Source organism: Anomaloglossus baeobatrachus, chromosome 9 (assembly GCF_048569485.1).
Source record: "Anomaloglossus baeobatrachus isolate aAnoBae1 chromosome 9, aAnoBae1.hap1, whole genome shotgun sequence".
In the NCBI taxonomy this organism is placed as follows: domain Eukaryota; kingdom Metazoa; phylum Chordata; class Amphibia; order Anura; family Aromobatidae; genus Anomaloglossus; species Anomaloglossus baeobatrachus.
In genome coordinates, this window is record NC_134361.1 from 149,843,003 (window position 1) to 149,860,200 (window position 17,198).

The following is a 17,198-nucleotide window of genomic DNA, read 5'->3' on the forward strand; positions in this document are numbered from 1 at the left end:
TGGAGAGTCCTGGGCAGGAAAACAAAGCAGATCAGTTAAGGTAGAGTTCAAGTGAGGAGTGAAGTCTGGCAGGTACCAGGGTCAGAGCCCTGACACCTTGGCTAGGTGGCAGATGGTAGCCAGAGTCTGCAGGAGACGGGAAGACTGCAGCCAGAGATCCGAGGTGGACCGGGACGGGGTTGGAGCCCGCCGATACAGACACTGGAGAACCGACTCGGAAACAGTGTGCACAGAGAGGGTACTTGGACCCTGAAGCCAGGACCGGCACCGACAGCCTAGCTAATTAACCAGTTGAGGGCAGGATTTTAAGTCCTGTCCCAACCTAAGTCCCGAAAAGTAGACAACCACCCACAGAGAAGGATAGGGCAACCGCCAGGGCCCGTAGATCCCAAGGGTCAGCGTCCAACGGGCACGGCTCCCACACCGGGAAATCCTACCTACAACACACTGAGTGCAGAGGAGAGAGACTTTGACTACCAACCTGGGTGTGGGATCAGATACACCCATCAGCGGCAGCCGGCTACCATCACCTTGGTTTACCACAAGACTTGTGTGCTTTATTCGACCGTGAGTAACATCCCCAGCCTGGCCGGGTGCGCCGGCCCCTGCAATCACCATCCTCAGCACAAAGACATTGGGCCCCGGGACATCCATCCCTACCCACGGAGGGGTTAACATCCAGCTTCCAGCCCAACGTCCCCGGAAGCCTCGCAATGGCAGTGGTGGTGCTACTTCTCACCACACACCGTGGGTGGCGTCACAGACATTTTACAACCAATCCCGTATAAATACGTCCCCTTTCATTCGGCGTGTCCACGCGACCCCCGGGTCCGGAGAACCCCTCCAGCCGCACCGCAGATCCATGTAGCACCGGCTGCTGGCACGGGGGTGGCACAGCAGCCATTCCTGAACACGCACCTCAGCTCCCATTTTCTTTTCTAGGACCTGAGCTGTAGAACTGCTGTGAATGGTACTACACAGTATGGAGTGACTATGTACACTGTTTATATATGGCCACTGGAGGCGCTACAAACAGCTGATTGGTAGGGGTACCAGGTGTTAAACCCCCAAAAAATATGACATTGTTGACCTAAAAGATAGGTCATCAATATGCAAGTACTAGACTGCCCTAAAGAAAGGAGAACAGTTTAAAAAAAATATGATGATTTATGAGTCACTAAAAGATAAGGCCCAAGGTCATTAGAGTGAGTCAGAGGATTACAAGGTTTTTTTGTAACACTTCCCCCTCCCACATGTCTAGAAAAAGATGTAAATGACAAAACTCAAAACAGCTGTCCATATATTTTGTCTTGCCCCTCATATTTCCCTTTCCATAGAAGTCTAAGGCTATGTGCACACTAGAAAAGTGATTTTTTTCTCAAGAAAATTTCTTGAGAAACTTCTGGGAGTTGAAGATTACCGCACCTGCGGTAAAAAAACGCACCAAATCCGCGGGAAAAACGCATGCGTTTTTGCCGTGGTTTTTCCGCAGGTTGGTCCCTGCATTTTTTTTATGCTGAACAGAAATAAATAATATAGATAATAGATAATCGATAGATAAACAGATAATGGATAGAGGGAAAGATGGATAGATGACTAGATGGATAGATAGATAGATAGATGAGAAATACCTATATAATGTCCCACCCCCCTGCATATTCTAAGCTGGCACCCTTTAGTGACTTTCATGTGGCAATAAAGGGTGCCTAGCATTTAGCCAAAAAATAAATAATTATAAAAAAAAAATGACATGGGGTTCCCCCTATTTTTGTAGCCAGCTAGGGTAAAGCAGACAGCTGTAGCCTGCAGACCACAGCTGGCAGGTTCACCTTGGCTGGTAATCCAAAACAGAGGGCACCCCACGCTGTTATTTTACATTAAATAAATAATTTAAAACAAAAAACATGGGGTCCCCCTCAAATTGGATCACCAGCCAAGGTAAAGCGGACAGCTGGGGGTCTGATATTCTCAGACTAGGGAGGTTCACTGTTATTGGACACTCCCCAGCCTAAAAATAGCAGGCTGCAGCCGCCCCAGAAGTGGCGCATCCATTAGACATGCCAATCCTGGCGCTTCGCCTCAACTCATCCCGTTGCCCTGGTGCGGTGGCAAACGAGGTAATATATGGGGTTGATGCCAGATGTGTAATGTCACCTGGCATCAAGCCCTGGGGTTAGTGATGTCACGCGTCTATCAGATACCTGACATCACAAACCCAGTCAGTAAGAAATATAAAATAAACAAAAAAAGTTTTATTTTGGAAAAAAATACTCCCCACATTCCCTCTTTCACCAATTTATTGATCAGAACAATCAATTCCACGTCCGGCATAATCCAATAAGGGGGCGGGCGTCTCACGGCGATCCATACCATAGTCACTGTCCCAGTCCATGAAGAACAGAATGTTCCCCATTGGCTGGGAGAGCAATGCAGTGTCCTGAGCTAACATTAATAGCCCAGGTCACTGCAGGGGATGACGAGTGCTGCTGTCAGGAGGATAGATGAGATCATTACCTGCTGTGATGATCTCCAGCAGTCCTGCCATCAGTGCGGTCACTGCCTTCTATGCCCGCCGTGTTGTCAGCAGTATCGCGAGAGCCCGTGACGTCACCGCTAGTGACAGTCTCGGGCCGCTCGCGAGACGAGCATAGACGGCAGTGACAGCGGTGACGTCAGGAGGCAGGAGATAGTCACAGCAGGTAATGATCTCATCTCCTGACAGCAGTGCTCGGCATCCCCGCGGCTGCACGCACTGCTGAGTGTCAGTGTCTGCCTGCGCTGCAGGGTGACAAGCTGCTGACACTGTGGGCAGACACTGACACTGCTGTGCGTGCAGCGGCGGGGGCTGCAGCGGGACACAGACTGCACGGGCACCCGCCGGACGTCACACGGAAGTGCTTCTGTGCGGCGTCCAGGGAGTGCGACGTCTGTTTACTCTGCTCCGCTTCCTCTTCTGTCATAATGACATCACTCCCTGCAAAACCGCAGGGAGCGATGAGCATTACCGCAGGTAAATCGCGGCTATACCAGGGGTACACCGCACATTTGCTACCTGCGGTATACCCCCGGAATTTCGCGATTACATTACAGTGAATGGAGTGAAATTCCGGGGGTATTCCGCAGGTACCTGCGGAAAATAATGGACATGCTCATTTTCTCAAGAAATTTTCTTGAGAAAAATCCGCAGCGTGCGCACAGCTATTTTTTGTTCCCATAGGTTTTGCTGGGAAATGTCTGCAGAAAGATTTCAAACCTTTCTCAAGAAATTTCCGCAGCAAATCCGCGGGTAAAATGGCCTAGTGCGCACATAGCCTAATAATGAGTGCTTTTTTAAGCAAAATGGTTTTTTTTGGGTCAAGTCACCAAAATATTTACATTTACAAACACTTTAAGAAATCAATAAGTGACGCCCTGGCCTATCAGGTCGTCACAGGGTATTGTGCAATCTGCCCTTGTGCACAGTATCCACCCTCCTTGATTAACGGATCCCAGTCCTTTGGTGTTAACAGCTTGTCCACTCAAAATCCTAGGAACACTTCCCACTTGAACCTACCAGACACACCATTGGGGGGCCTGAAGGGAATAGGGTCGCCCACATGGGGGTTTTTGAGGAGAAAGTGAGGACAGTGACAGTTCAGTTGAGTCGAGAGTTGAGAGGAGAGTGAAGGAGAGAGAAGGTGAAGTGGCTTTCGTGATGAGAGGCAACGGAGGAGAGCTCCTGTATACTAGGTGGCAGACGGTCTGGGCCTGGTAGGAGCTGGAACCCGGTTGCAGGGGATAGTGTCAAGGGGAACGGACTGCCGAGGAGAGCAGCCGGTGGCCTTGAGCTATCACCGGGCAGGGGCCAGGGCTTGACGGGGTACGTGGACCCCAGGCCGGAAAGTAGCTTCACGCGTTCCGGTAATTTACCCGACAGGGGTAAAGACTTCGAGTGTCCTCCCCAACCCGCTCCAAAATCGGGGTACTAGCGCACCGATGGGATAGGACTTTCCCACTACAGTCCAAAGAAATCCTACGCGTGAACCCTGAGAGCAAGCTCACTCCATTAGCCATACGGGTGAGCGGGACCCGGAGAGTTTCATACCAGCGGGTCCAATGGAGACTAAGGTGCCAGGGATAGGCCCACAGACCAACAACAACACCAAGGGCACGGATCCAGGCGTGCTCCCTGCATACTACCGTGGTGCTCAGAACTTTGGTTTACAAGCTGTCGGTGTGGTTATTCTGGGACTGAGTGAGTACATTGGAAACCCCTGCACCTATCCCCTAACGGCACCTAAACACCATTCATCATCAACAGGCCCCGGGACACAAACCCCCTACCCACGGAGGGGTTAGAACATCAGGCTGCCACACCATTGTCACCGGACTCCCCAACGGCAGCAGTGGTCCCTCACATTACCACACACCGTGGGTGGCATCACGAACTTTCCAAAAAAAAAAAAAAAAAAACCCTGTACATATCTCCCCCCCCCTTCTTTTAATCGAGAGGCCGCGCGGCCCCTGGGTCTGGACACCCCTCGAGCCACCGCGGATCCGGATCAGAGTGGCGACAGCCACCTGGCTGCTCGCACGAGGGTGGTACAAATACGTTTTTTAAATCAGCCCAAAGTTGCACAAACTTTTCCCCCCTCCCCTTAATTTTTTTTTGCAACTTTTGGCTAGCTTCGATAAAAGTGAGCAGAGCACGGTTGGGACAGAGCGCAGGTTTGTGACTGTCACCAGAGATGTCCCTGACTGGAGTAACATTTCTGGCAGAGCTTCCCTCCGCCATCTGGCGATATCCATTGGAGCAGAAGGAACCATTACACAAATAGATTCATTCATTCAGATGGTAGTTTTTCCATGTAGGAGTTTCATATGTATTTTCTGCTGACTTCTTGCTGAGAGAAGCCTCCAATGTTTATTTATTTGCAGAGAAAAACCTTATGAAACTCTGAGCAAACTGATGAATACTGGAACCCAGGGGTGGACATATCATTAGTGCAGCCATACAGGGGCCCATTTCTACCTCCAGAGCAGGTGGAAGTGTGCATTTTGACAAGTTTCATGGGCTGCAAAGGGCCCATATATTGTTGCACAGAGGCCCTTTTTTGTCTGTATCCACCACTGTTGGAACCAAAACACTTCTGTCAGACCATATTTCTTTTGCGTACAATTGGACTATCAACAGGCCCTGTAGGTTGTATATTTTACTGATATGGATCCAAAATATGGTCGTGTGCAGGAGTCTTACCACAAATAACGATCTGATCTCAGATATAGGTAAGAACAACATTTAGACCTCGGTTCCACTTGCATTTTACACGGATAAGTGTGTAGCGCCCCTGAACCCCTCAGGGCACTACTAGGTACTGAATCCTGACATAGATGCAGGGCCTTCCCCCAGGGACCTGGAAGATCAGTGCCGGTACCACCTAAACACATAACATCCCCAGTTTCCCACTCCCAAACAGGGGTGACTGACTAGTCCGGGACCCAATGGATGGCCACCCAGAGGTGGAGCCAGTCCAGTCCACTAGACGTCAACCCAGTGGGAGGGGACAGACACAAACAGTCAGAGGAGTCCGGTAGTGACAGTTGAAGGGGACGGATGTGTCTCCAGACGGGGTCGTGTAGCAGTTGTGGCGCCCCTGACCTGGTCAGGCACCACTGAGTACTGCACCCATGCTGGGGACAGTACAATACAGGTAATCCAGAAGGCTGACCGGGGTGTGGAACACAGGCGCATAGTGATCAGGTCTCACACATGTACCCATGAGAGGACCCCTGGGGATCCCAGGAGGGGGAAAAGCCTTGACCTTCACTGGAATAGTGGAGGGGGCCAAAAGCCTCCATCTCCTCTCAAGGGGTGTGGTGGAGAGTCTGGTTGCTAGGTGGCGTAGGCAAGAACAGGAGAGGAGGAGCAGTGAGTCAGTTAGAGGAGAACTCCAGAGGGCTCAGTGAGGAGCAGACCTGTGGGGTTGATGCTGTCTAACAGCGCCCGCGCAGTGGCTACTGACGGGGGAGAACGGTCAACTAGGAGTGCTACCTGAAAGCCAGCTTCAGCTAGAGAGAAAGCACGGAGTGGGAAGTAAGGAGACTGCTAGAGAGCACCAGGCCCAACCGGGCGGCAGATCCCGAAGCGAAGATAGATCCAGCTTTCTTCTGCTAAACCTGCCGGTGTGGGGCTCTCAAAGCCCACACCACAACACCACAAAAGCCGCAGCCACGTAACCGCAGTGAGGGCCCATAGGTCACAGGAGGCAAGCAGCTGGAGTGGCCTGGTCCGGGGAACAAGCAAACGGCAAACAAAAGGGGGAGAGAGGCTGCAGCATTTTCCCTGGGCGACCCCCATAGGGACTCAAAGTCGGGGTCACCCCAAACCACCAAGGGTAAGGAAGGCGAGTCAGTAGTCACCCTCATAAAGTCAGCCTGAAGGATGCCTGGTTCCCATCTGGTTCATCCCAGCTACGCCCGGGCTACTCACCCTGCCATCAAATGTGAGTAAAGCCCTTGAAAGACAATTCTGCCTGTGTGGAGTTATTCTGCGCCTTGTGGTACTACAAACCTACACCGGGCCCTGGGGCTTGCCTCACTCTCAGGAGGCTATTCCAACTAACTGCACACACCATCAGCCCCAGGCGTCCCCTAACCTGCAGTGGCGGTCCCCACTGACCGCAATACTGAGAGTGGCGTCACGATCAAAACCGAAGATTTCCTACCTGTGACTAGCACCAGCTACGTGGAGTCCCTGAAGGTATGCACCGATACAACACCTGTGGGGCTTCACACAGTGACTTAGGTGGCGTAGAAGAGTGGTTGCCAGGGAGGCTACAGCCAGTTACCCTTGAAACCAGAGCACCGACTGGGTACAGGGCCCTAGGTTAGGCGACGGCTTCAGACAACCTGACAAATACCTGCACAATGAGGGGACCTTCACGGACCTCACTGACCCAAGAATCCGGGGGCACCAGCAGTAAAGATTGAGCCAGGGACCGGAACAGAACACTGACCTTACAGGGTTCACACTGCCCGCCGTACAGACGAGAGAGACTGCTGACAGACAGTAAGGGACCCACAAACGCTCCAAGCTACAGGGTCCCACCAACCAGTGAGAGGTACCGTGAAAAGAGACTACCAGGTCACCACACCGGCACTGGGACTAAAAGGGACCATGGGTCTGAACCAGCCGTCTTCAGTGCCTCAGCTCAACACCACCGTAAATAAAAACAGAGTCATCCCCACCGTGTTCGTGTGGTCTCCCTTCTTTCTGTGCCAAATCCCACCATTCACTCCCTGTGTTCCGGCCCAACTTGCAGAGGCCTACCATCCAGGCTGCCACCACCATCAGCCCCAGTGGTAACAGACTGTGCAGCGGTGGTTCCATCACCACAACCCACAAATGGCATCACAATATAAACTCTTTCATCCCCCCTGTACATATTCCCCATTAAAAAGCACCCCCCAGGGTCACGGAACCAGGCATCGACCGTTACACAACCATGACACAGCATCCCCGTACATATACAGCCCGGGACCCAGTAACCCATAGCTCTGGGGAGTCACAAGTGCAATCCGATAAAACATCAGATTGCAAAACTATGAGGCAGTGTCCATCTGTTCTCATGCTACATCATCATGAGAAAAGAATCTCAGCACGCTGCAATTGGCAGCGAGACTCGACTCACGCACCCCCCATACAAGTCTATGGTGCATGTGAAATATTGTACTGCACTTGCATGTCATCCGACCGCAGTGCGATGTACGAAGAGACAGACAGGGGAGAAAGTGCTCCCTCCCTCTTCTCCGCAGCTGTTATACAATCGCAACATCAGATCACAGTCGCATGATCCTCGACTCAAGCTTGGATGAGAGGGTCATTAGCATTATCGCTTCTGATGCTCTCGCATCGGAAACGTGCGTAAGTGGAACAAAGGGCTTAGACGATTAAACAGAGGAATAGGCATCATCAGTAACCCCTATCATTGCCCTGTATTTTCAGTGTTTTATCACTGGAATTTTGGCAGTAAAACACCCAACCCATGACCACATTGTGTGAACGCCGACCTACAGTTTCATCACACAACACCAAAAACTGAAGGTTTAGTTTCAGACCTCAGGGAGCTCCAAAGTCCCACAAGTGTACTTAATACTTTATGATAATAGGGCACTAAAATACTTTCATATAGTCAATGCTGCTGTATGCTTGCCAGTAGCATAAAACATCCAGACAATTAATAATATAAAACAATTGTTCCTTCTCGCTGATATTTACATATTTTGACACCAAGTCCATCAATGTGTAGATTTAACCAACCAGTTAAAATCTTCCCATTTTCCATCCTCACCAGACACCATTATCTACCTTTCAGGACTTGAGTACTAACACCGACACCCACTTCCTTTGCTACTTTACATGTCTGGCTTTTCAATAGAACATGAGTGACAGCTCACGCCATCCAATCACAGACCAAGTTTAAACACCTTCTCCCCTTGCAATACCTTATAGGTGAAACTTAGTTGCCCAGGTGTCCTAGAGTTTTAATCTAGTCCTATGCTGCGTTCAGTTTGACCAGTTGCTGTAGAAATATTTGTGGTTGAATCCTCTGTGGCCTCTTTCATGTTACAGAAAAAATATAATTCTACACCTGAATGGGCCCAAATTATAATATGCATTTTTTTTTAAATCACTTTTCTTTTTTTTGTCTTTTGGAGTAGAGCATGTGGTTCAGAAATTTGCGCAGAATAAAAAAAATGCTCCTTATTTTTACCTTCAATTCCTGTTGAGCAAAAAGTTGCACATTCATCTTAGGTCCCATGCGCACGCTGCAGTTTTTAATGTGTTTTTGGTGCAGTTTCTGATGACCATTAGTCACCACAAACTGCATGCTTTTCCTTCCCCAGCAAAGTCTATGAGATTTCATAATTGCTGTGCTTACGTTGCTTTTTTTGGGCTGCAGTTTTGTGGTGACAACAAAACTACAGCATGTAAATTCTTTTTACGTTTTCCCCTGCAATTGTTACCCATTGGTGTTAAAAAAACACATTGTCAAAAAACGCACCAAAAACTAATGCTTTTTTTATACGTCTTTGCCACAAGAGACGTTTTTATGGCCACAGGGTGCAATTTTAGGCCTGTTTCACACGTCAGTGATTCTGGTACGTTTGTGCTTTTTTTTAAACGTACCAGAATCACTGACATACGCAGACCCATTATAATGAATGGGTCTACTCACACGTCAGTGATGTTTCACTGACCATGTCTCCGTGCAGCGTTCACGCCTGTCCGTGATTGCCGCACGGAGACATGTCCATTTTTTTCTGGCATCACTGATGTCCCACGGACCACGCAGTGGTGTGGTCCGTGAAACACGTGCCAGAAAAAAACGTGCTTTTAAAATAAAAAACATTTTTACTCACCCGGCTTCAGCGGCGCTCTCTGCAGCCCATGCAGCTTGCTGCTTCAGAGCCGGCTCATTACTGTTGCGCATATTCATGATGCACGACACAGCCGACCCGGAAGCAGCTGCTGCGGGGGTCAGCGCCGGCCGGATGCTGCACCGCGGGAGCGATCAGCACCAAGGACAGCGGTAGCGCGCACAGGTGAGTTGATTTCTAAGTGCAATCACGGGCCACGGAGAACGGAGCCCGGATTGCACTTAGACAACCCACGTGTGCTGTAATTCACGGCACACGGAGGGACATGTGCGTGTTTTACACGCCAGTGAAAAACATCAGTGTTTTTCACTGACGTGTGAAACGGGCCTTATGGTGAACACAAAACTGCAGTGTGCAGACATAGCCTTAATGTCGCAAAATCTGAGTAAAAAATTCAGACATGCAGTATATAAAATAATTCTGGGCGGGATTGCAATACATTTTCGTGAAGAAAATTAATAAATTAGTCAAAAACATCTTGAAATCTTACACATTATTACAAACATAAAAAACAGGTGAACACATAAAATAGATTTTAATAAAGGCACAAATTATAAGAAAAGTGGAAAAACTGTTGAAAAACACCATAAAAGACACAAATGCAACAATAAATCGAGCTCTGGATTTGCAGATATTTCAATAATTTGCTATAGATTTTAGCACTTGTTCAGATGAACGTATTAGGCTACATGCGCACGCTGCATATTTTTTCACATTTTGTTGCGTTTTTTGTTGCAGTTTTGTTGTCAGAACCTTCTGACATCTGACTTCCCAGCAAAGTTTATGAGAAGTCAGATTTGCTATGCACACATTGCAGTTTATTTGTCAGCGTTTTTTTTGTCAAAAGTTTGTGACACAAAAGAAGCAGCATGTTCATTCTTTCTTGCGTTTTTTGTCAACATTTGTCACCCATTGAAATCAATGAGGGCATCAAAAACGCAAGAAAAAATGCATGCTATCAAATTGGTGCGTTTTGCATGCATTTTTATCGCAGTTTTGTCAACAAAATCGCAGCTCACCAAGTTAGTTCCAGAATGACAATCAATGCTGGAGTGATTTTGGCATGTCAGTGTCAGTGTCAGTGCCGTGTCGGTGCCCGTGTCAGTGTCTCTGTCTCTCTTGCGCTCTCTCTCTTTTTCCCCATGCAGTACATACTCACCGATCACTGGCTGTCACACTGCTCCCGAGCCTTTCATCTTCTACCGGACCTGCTCATTAGCCTCATACATATTGACTCCTGCTTGTCTGTGATTGGTTGCAGAAAGACGAGCCCCCATGCTGAGTGACAGCTGTCTGACTTCAACCAATCACAGCTGCCGGTGGGCGTGTCTACATTGTACAGCACTGAAGAGCGTCGCTCTATCAGCGGTGGAGGACTCGAGCTGAGACAGTAAACACCTGAGTGACGGCACCGCGCAATCAGCGGTGCCGTCACTCAGGTGTTTGCTGTCACAGCTCGAGGCCTCCACCTGTGAGCGCACATCAGTCCGCAACTGAAGTGAGCCGCAGCTGAAGGACTCACGTGAGTGATGGCACCACTGATCACGCGGCTCACTTCATTAGAGGCCTGATCCTCACAGCAGTGAACCCATGACGTCATTGCTGTGACACACGCCGTACTGCGGGACCCATAGCTGCGACGTCAGGGGTTCAACCCTGTTCATTCTGATCACTGCGGCTCTGTCCACACTCACAGCTGGCGGCCATGCTGTATGACCGCTGGCTGTGACAGGACAGGGATGTAGCAGATCTGGAAGCGTCGTGGGACCTCGTGTGGATTACTTTGGACCTGGTGGGGTGTTTTGGGGTTAATAAAGTTGTGAAAGAGGTTTTTTTTATTGTATTTCAAATAAAGGATTTTTTGGCTGTTTGCAGTTATTTACTTTCACTTACAGATTAGTGATGTGCAGTGTCTCATACATGCCTAACATCACAAATCTAGGACTTAGTGGCAGCTATGGGCTGCCATTAACCCATTATTACCCCAATTGCCACCGCACCAGGGCAATGGGAAGAGCCGGGTCCAGCGCCAGAACTTCTGGAGCGGCTGTGGGCTGTTATTGTTAGGCTGGAAAGGGCCAAATAACAATGGCCCTTCCCACCCTAATAATATCAGCCCCCGGTTGTTTGCTGCACTTTGGCTGGTATTAAAAAAATGGGGAACCCCACGTCATTTTTTTTTTTTTAATAAATGAAATAATTGAAAAAAAAAAAAGCATGGGATCCCCTTTATTTTTCTTAACCAGCCAAGGTACAGCAGACAGCTGAGGGTTGCAGCCTGCAGCTGCTGCTGTTCCTGTGCTGGATATGAAAAATTGGGGGGACCCCACGTTATTTTTTTACCCCTAAAAAATTTAAAAAAAAACAGCTAACCAAGCTGGCTATCCCTTTATCAAGCTATTCTGTTATTTTTTTTCTATGTAGTTGTCGCGGGCGGAGGAGGGGACGCCGCGCCCTCCCTGCTGCTCGGGTCCGGCTGCCGCGGCTGCTGCGGCCTGCCGCTGCTCGGTGGCTCGAGCGATGGGCCGGATCCCGGGGACTCGAGCGGCGCTCCTCGCCCGTGAGTGAAAAGGGGATTGGGTGATTGGGATTGTTTATTGTCCGTGACGCCACCCACGGTTGTGGTGATTTGTTAACACCACCGCTGCTCTGTATGGGGAGCCCGGGAGTGATGGTATGGAGCAGCCAGTTGTTGATGTGCCCCTCCGTGGGTAGGGGTTGTGGTGCTCCCGGGGCCCGGTGATGGGGTTGGAATGGTGGAAAGGCGGGTATGGGGCCTGTGGAGGTGCAGGGGCGCAGGGGCAGTGCTGTGCCGCGCGGCACGGAGGTACTCACTCAGCCAGTAAACACGACACAGTTCTCGGTAAACAAACGGCTGGTTGGACGGGTCCCTCGGACGGTTCACGGTGCTGCGGTTCCCTGCAGTTAGCGGTGACGGTCTCTTCCCTGCACCTATGGAATGTCTCTTTGGTAGCGATGGGTCCCCACCGGTTACCCGCTCCCCGGCTTCAATCTGGGCCGGAGGAGCCTCTCTCTTGCCCGCAGGCGCTGGCCCTGGGAAACTGGTGCCTTGGCAGTGGCGGTGTCTCCCCTCAATGGTCGGACTGTTGCCTTCAATCGGGACTTGGTTGTTAGGAGACAGACGTCCCCTTCACTGACGGATTTGGCAAATTATGGCGACTCCTAGCCTTGCCGGGATCCGAAAAGCCGCTGCCATGGTGCTGACTGTCCTTCGTATACTGCTCCAGTACCGCCGGGTCACCACCCGTCCGTGGTCTTTCCAGCAACCTCCAGACAGTCCCACTGCAGACTATCACCGCCGTCTGCTGACCTTGCTGTCACAGTCCGGGGCACACACCCGGACCAACTTCAGGCTTTACTACTGTCTCTTTCCACTTTACTTCAGCTTTCCTCTCTAGCTCCACTACCACTTCCTTCTACTTCACACTCCTAAACTGCACTACTGCACTACTTCACTCCTTAACTTCCTCACTCAACTGCCTGGTTCCTCCCGCCTCCAGGGCTGTGTACTCCTCGGTGGGCGGAGCCAACCGCCTGGCCCACCCCCTGGTGTGAACATCAGCCCCTGGAGGAAGGCAACAAGGATTTTGGGGTTAGCTGGTGTACCTGCAGGGAATGTGGGGTGCATGTGGTGTTGTGACCTGTGACCCCTGGCTTGCCCAGGGCGTCACATATTCTGTTCTTTCTTATTATCTAATCTATATGTTCTTATTATCTCTCTATCCATCTATCTATTCTTTCTATTTTTTTCTATCATCTATTCTAGCTATCTATCCATTATCCCCTCCTATCATATTTTGTTTCTCCTTTAAAAAAACGCAATAACAAAAGCGCACCAAAAACGCATCAAAAACGCACCTACATTACAAGCGTTTTTTTTTAACATTTCCAGGCTCTCTCTGACAAGGTGAAGTTTTGGTTGCAGTTTGTGTGCAGAAAAAACTGCAGCGTGAATGTATCGCCCAGTGAAGGGCAGTATTTATACTTGGGAATGTCTCTTTGGTGGCCGTTGCCCAGATCCATGCCCTGGGCCCTTTTTGTAAAGGGGAGTATTTACAGGTGTGATAAGAGTTATTGTCATGTGATGCCACCTGCGAGTTGCGGTTAAGGATAGAGAACCTCCGCTACGAAATGTGGATACTCCCAGGGCTGGTGGTGATTACTCCAATGGTGTTAGGCCCTCCGCAGTTAGGGCTGTGCCTGGGAGATGTAACGGGGTAAAAACGGAGACCACACTAGGTTGTCTTTAACAGTCTTTACTCACTGTGGACCCAGGGTTGGCTGGATCAGGTCCCTTGGATGACCAGTGCCAATGTAGTAACCCAGGTTGCTCTGTCCCTTGCACTCTCGGTGTTTGTTGGGTCCCCGTAGCATGGAGAGTTTGGGGCCCGACTGTCCCTTTTGGGGTACAGTCTTCTTCTCCATATGGCGGCAGTGCGGACCCTGTGGGAAGGTAAATGTCCGAACCCCGATCCTAGTTTACTGCTGATGCCCCCGGATTATTTGATTCGGTGAAATCCGTGAAGGTGTCATCACCGAGCAGGTATTTACCAAGGCTTGTAAAACTGATGCCTGATCTAGGGCCCTGTGCCCCATTCATGCTCCGGTCCCAGTGGTATCTCCGGTACCCGACCTGACGACCTCTCGTCTGTGCCCCCAGGGTCACCGTTACACGGACCCAGCGCAGGCACGTCCGCACCACTCCCTGTGTGCCACACTCTCCTACTGACTGACTGCTGACCCCTCCCACCAGGCTGCCTAAACCCAGGGACTTGTTCCCATGGTGACCATCACCTTACAGGGTTAATCCTCTATACCCAGTGTGGAGTGAAGAGCTAGGATTTTGGTTGTGCTTTGGTGGTATTGGCATTGGTACTCCAGGTCCCAGGAGGTAGGCCCTGCATCCCCAAGAGGATGCAGTTCCCTGTAGTGCCCTGATTGTCTCAGGGGCGCTACATGCGCATGTAGTGTAGCGCCCCTGAACCCCTCAGGGTGCTACAAGGTTCTGCATCCCCACCAGGATGCAGGGCTTTCCCCGTTAGGGACCCAGAACCCCAGTGCCGGTAACACAAAAAACCCAGGTAATCCCAGTTTTCCCCAACAATCCCCCATACAATGATACTTAGCTAGGGTGGGATCAATGGATTGCCGCCTAGCGGTGGAGCCACTCCAGTCCAGTAGTTGACCAGGTGGGAGGGGCAGACTGTGGAGAGTAGTCAGAACAGAGTTGACAGTGAAGAGTGAAGGTGCAACTGAGCAACGTCCTGACTCAGGTTGACTGTGGCCTGGTACCCAGGAGAGGTGGTTGCCGGTGGAGTATGGTGGAGTACTCCCGGAACTACGCACCAACGGGGTACAGGACCCTAGGACAGGAAGGAGCTTCAAGCTGACCTGTTAACACCTGCACAGCAAAAGGGGACCATCAAGGACCTTGCTGATCCAAAAGAATCCGAAGACTGAGTAGCAAAGGGAGAACCGAGGACAGGACCAGAGACTCAAACCCCACAGGGTTCATGCTACTGTCAGGCGGACAGAAGTGGAAAAATAACAGAATGGGGACCCCCAGTGTTCCATACCACGGGGACCCACTTACCAGAGACAGGTGCAGGGGAGGAAGGTACCAGAGAACCAGATTGGCATTGGGGCGAAGGGGACCTGGAGGCGAAACCAGCTGGCTTTGGGCAACCAGTTAACATCTAAAGTGAGTAAACCAGTTGCACTGAATACCTGTCTGGACTCCCTTATTTCTACGTCCACTGCACCATACACCCGCTGGGGCAAACCCCTACTTGTGGAGGGACTATCATACTAGCTGCTAATACCACCTGCCCCAGTGGAGACACTCTGCTGCGGCGGCTCCCTACATTTAGCCGCACCACCGCAAGTGGCGTCACAAATAAACTTTATTCAATAATCCCCTGTAAATATCCCCATTACAAAAAGGGCCCAGGGGACGGAACTGGGTAAAGGCCACCACCGTGACCCGGAACTGAGTACCCCATATCCCTGGGTGCTACAACCCTTTTTCTGGCGTCACAAACAGGATCGAACTGGACCCGGTCAAACTGGGTGACGTGTGCCTTAAAAACTGTGTTTTATGGACTGAACTTTATTGTTTGAAAAAAAAAAATGCCGCCATTTTGTTGTGAAAAATAACTGTGCCACAGCAGACTAAAAGGTGCGAAAAGAAACCCCGCCCACGACTCCTGTAAACGCGGGTGGAAGAAGGCAGTAACCTGAATAGGGAGTTCCCAGAGGTGCTCGAGTCCCGCGAGAGAGTGCTGAGAAACACCAAGGGGGAACGGAAAAATGCAGGCGCCTGATAGCGGGAAAGCAGCAGGGCCAGCTCCGGGAGATCAAGTGGCAGCACCCGGAGCCAGAGCGGTGGTACCAATCATGCCGATTACCTTGCCGTATGTCCCCGGATCAGCATGGCTGCCCCAATATGAGGGCAAACCGGTTGCCTTACCCGGGTTTAAAAAGAAAATATGCACTGTGTTGGACATGTATGCAATGACCGGTAAGCAGCGGGCATCTAGTGTGCTGGGACAGTTAACGGGTGCAGCAGAACTGGAGGTGGAAACCTGGTCAGATGTGGATCGGGAATCTGTGCCCACCATCTTTGAAAAATTAAAAGCTACTTTTGAAACCCGCACAGAAGCAGAGCTGCGGATGGACTTTTATAATTTCAGGCAGCGGCCTCAGGATAACATGAGAGACTATGCGTTAAGATTGCAAGCTGCACTACGGGCTTTGAAACACATAGATCCCATTGATAATCAGGCAGGAAATAAAATGATGGTTGTACAATTCCTGCAGGGATTACAATCCATAGAGGACCGCAAACAACTGCGCCTGTGGGCCCTAAAACACCCAAACTTGGACTTTGATATTTTAAAAGACCGAGCTATAAAAGCCGTGCAATCCCCAGACTTTGTTTCCCAGTCCTGGCAGACCAGTACCTTTCCTGTGCAGATGGAACCCCCTTCCTCAACTGAGGCAGCAGATAATGAGCAGGCTGCGCCCCATGGGTCTCCAACTGACTTGTGTTCCCAGGTACAGCAGCTGACCAAAGACGTTGCTAGTATCCTTAAAGTGTTGCAGCTCCAGCCGGAATCCAAGCCGTTCGAAAAGATCCAGTTAGCTGATTGCTCTTAGGACGCCCCCTGGATGCGAGGTAGGCGAATCCCATCATCCAGAGGGAGGAGCAGCGACCGCTACAACTCATCTGGACAACCCTTCTGCCGTCGTTGCCACAAAGCCGGCCATTTTGCATGCAGGCGTCCTTTAAACCGTCAAACAACCAGGATTAAGGAGACAAGGCCCAGCTGACTGGCGAGACCAGTATGTAGGAGGACGACCGATCCTGTCCATCACCTTGGACGGGATCCCCACTTCGGCATTGCTGGATACCGGTTCCCAGGTGACCACCATACCATATGTACTGTACAAAAGGTTTTGGTCAGACACTGAACTTACCCGCCTGGACTCGGGCCTCACTATTTATGCTGTAAGTGGACTACCAGTAACTCAAGTTGAGTTTAATGAAGTCACCATAAAAATGGGGAGGGTAGAGTTAAAAGGCCAAGGCTTAATTGTGGTGGAAACTGATGTAAATGACAGGAATCCGCAGGTGATTCTAGGTACCAATGTGAATGAAAACTGTTTAGGAGAAGCGTTGTTTTTACTCCAACAGATTGCTGAAACTGCAGGTGACTCGCCCACCCCAGGGCTATGGGACACCCGGTGCCGGGCCG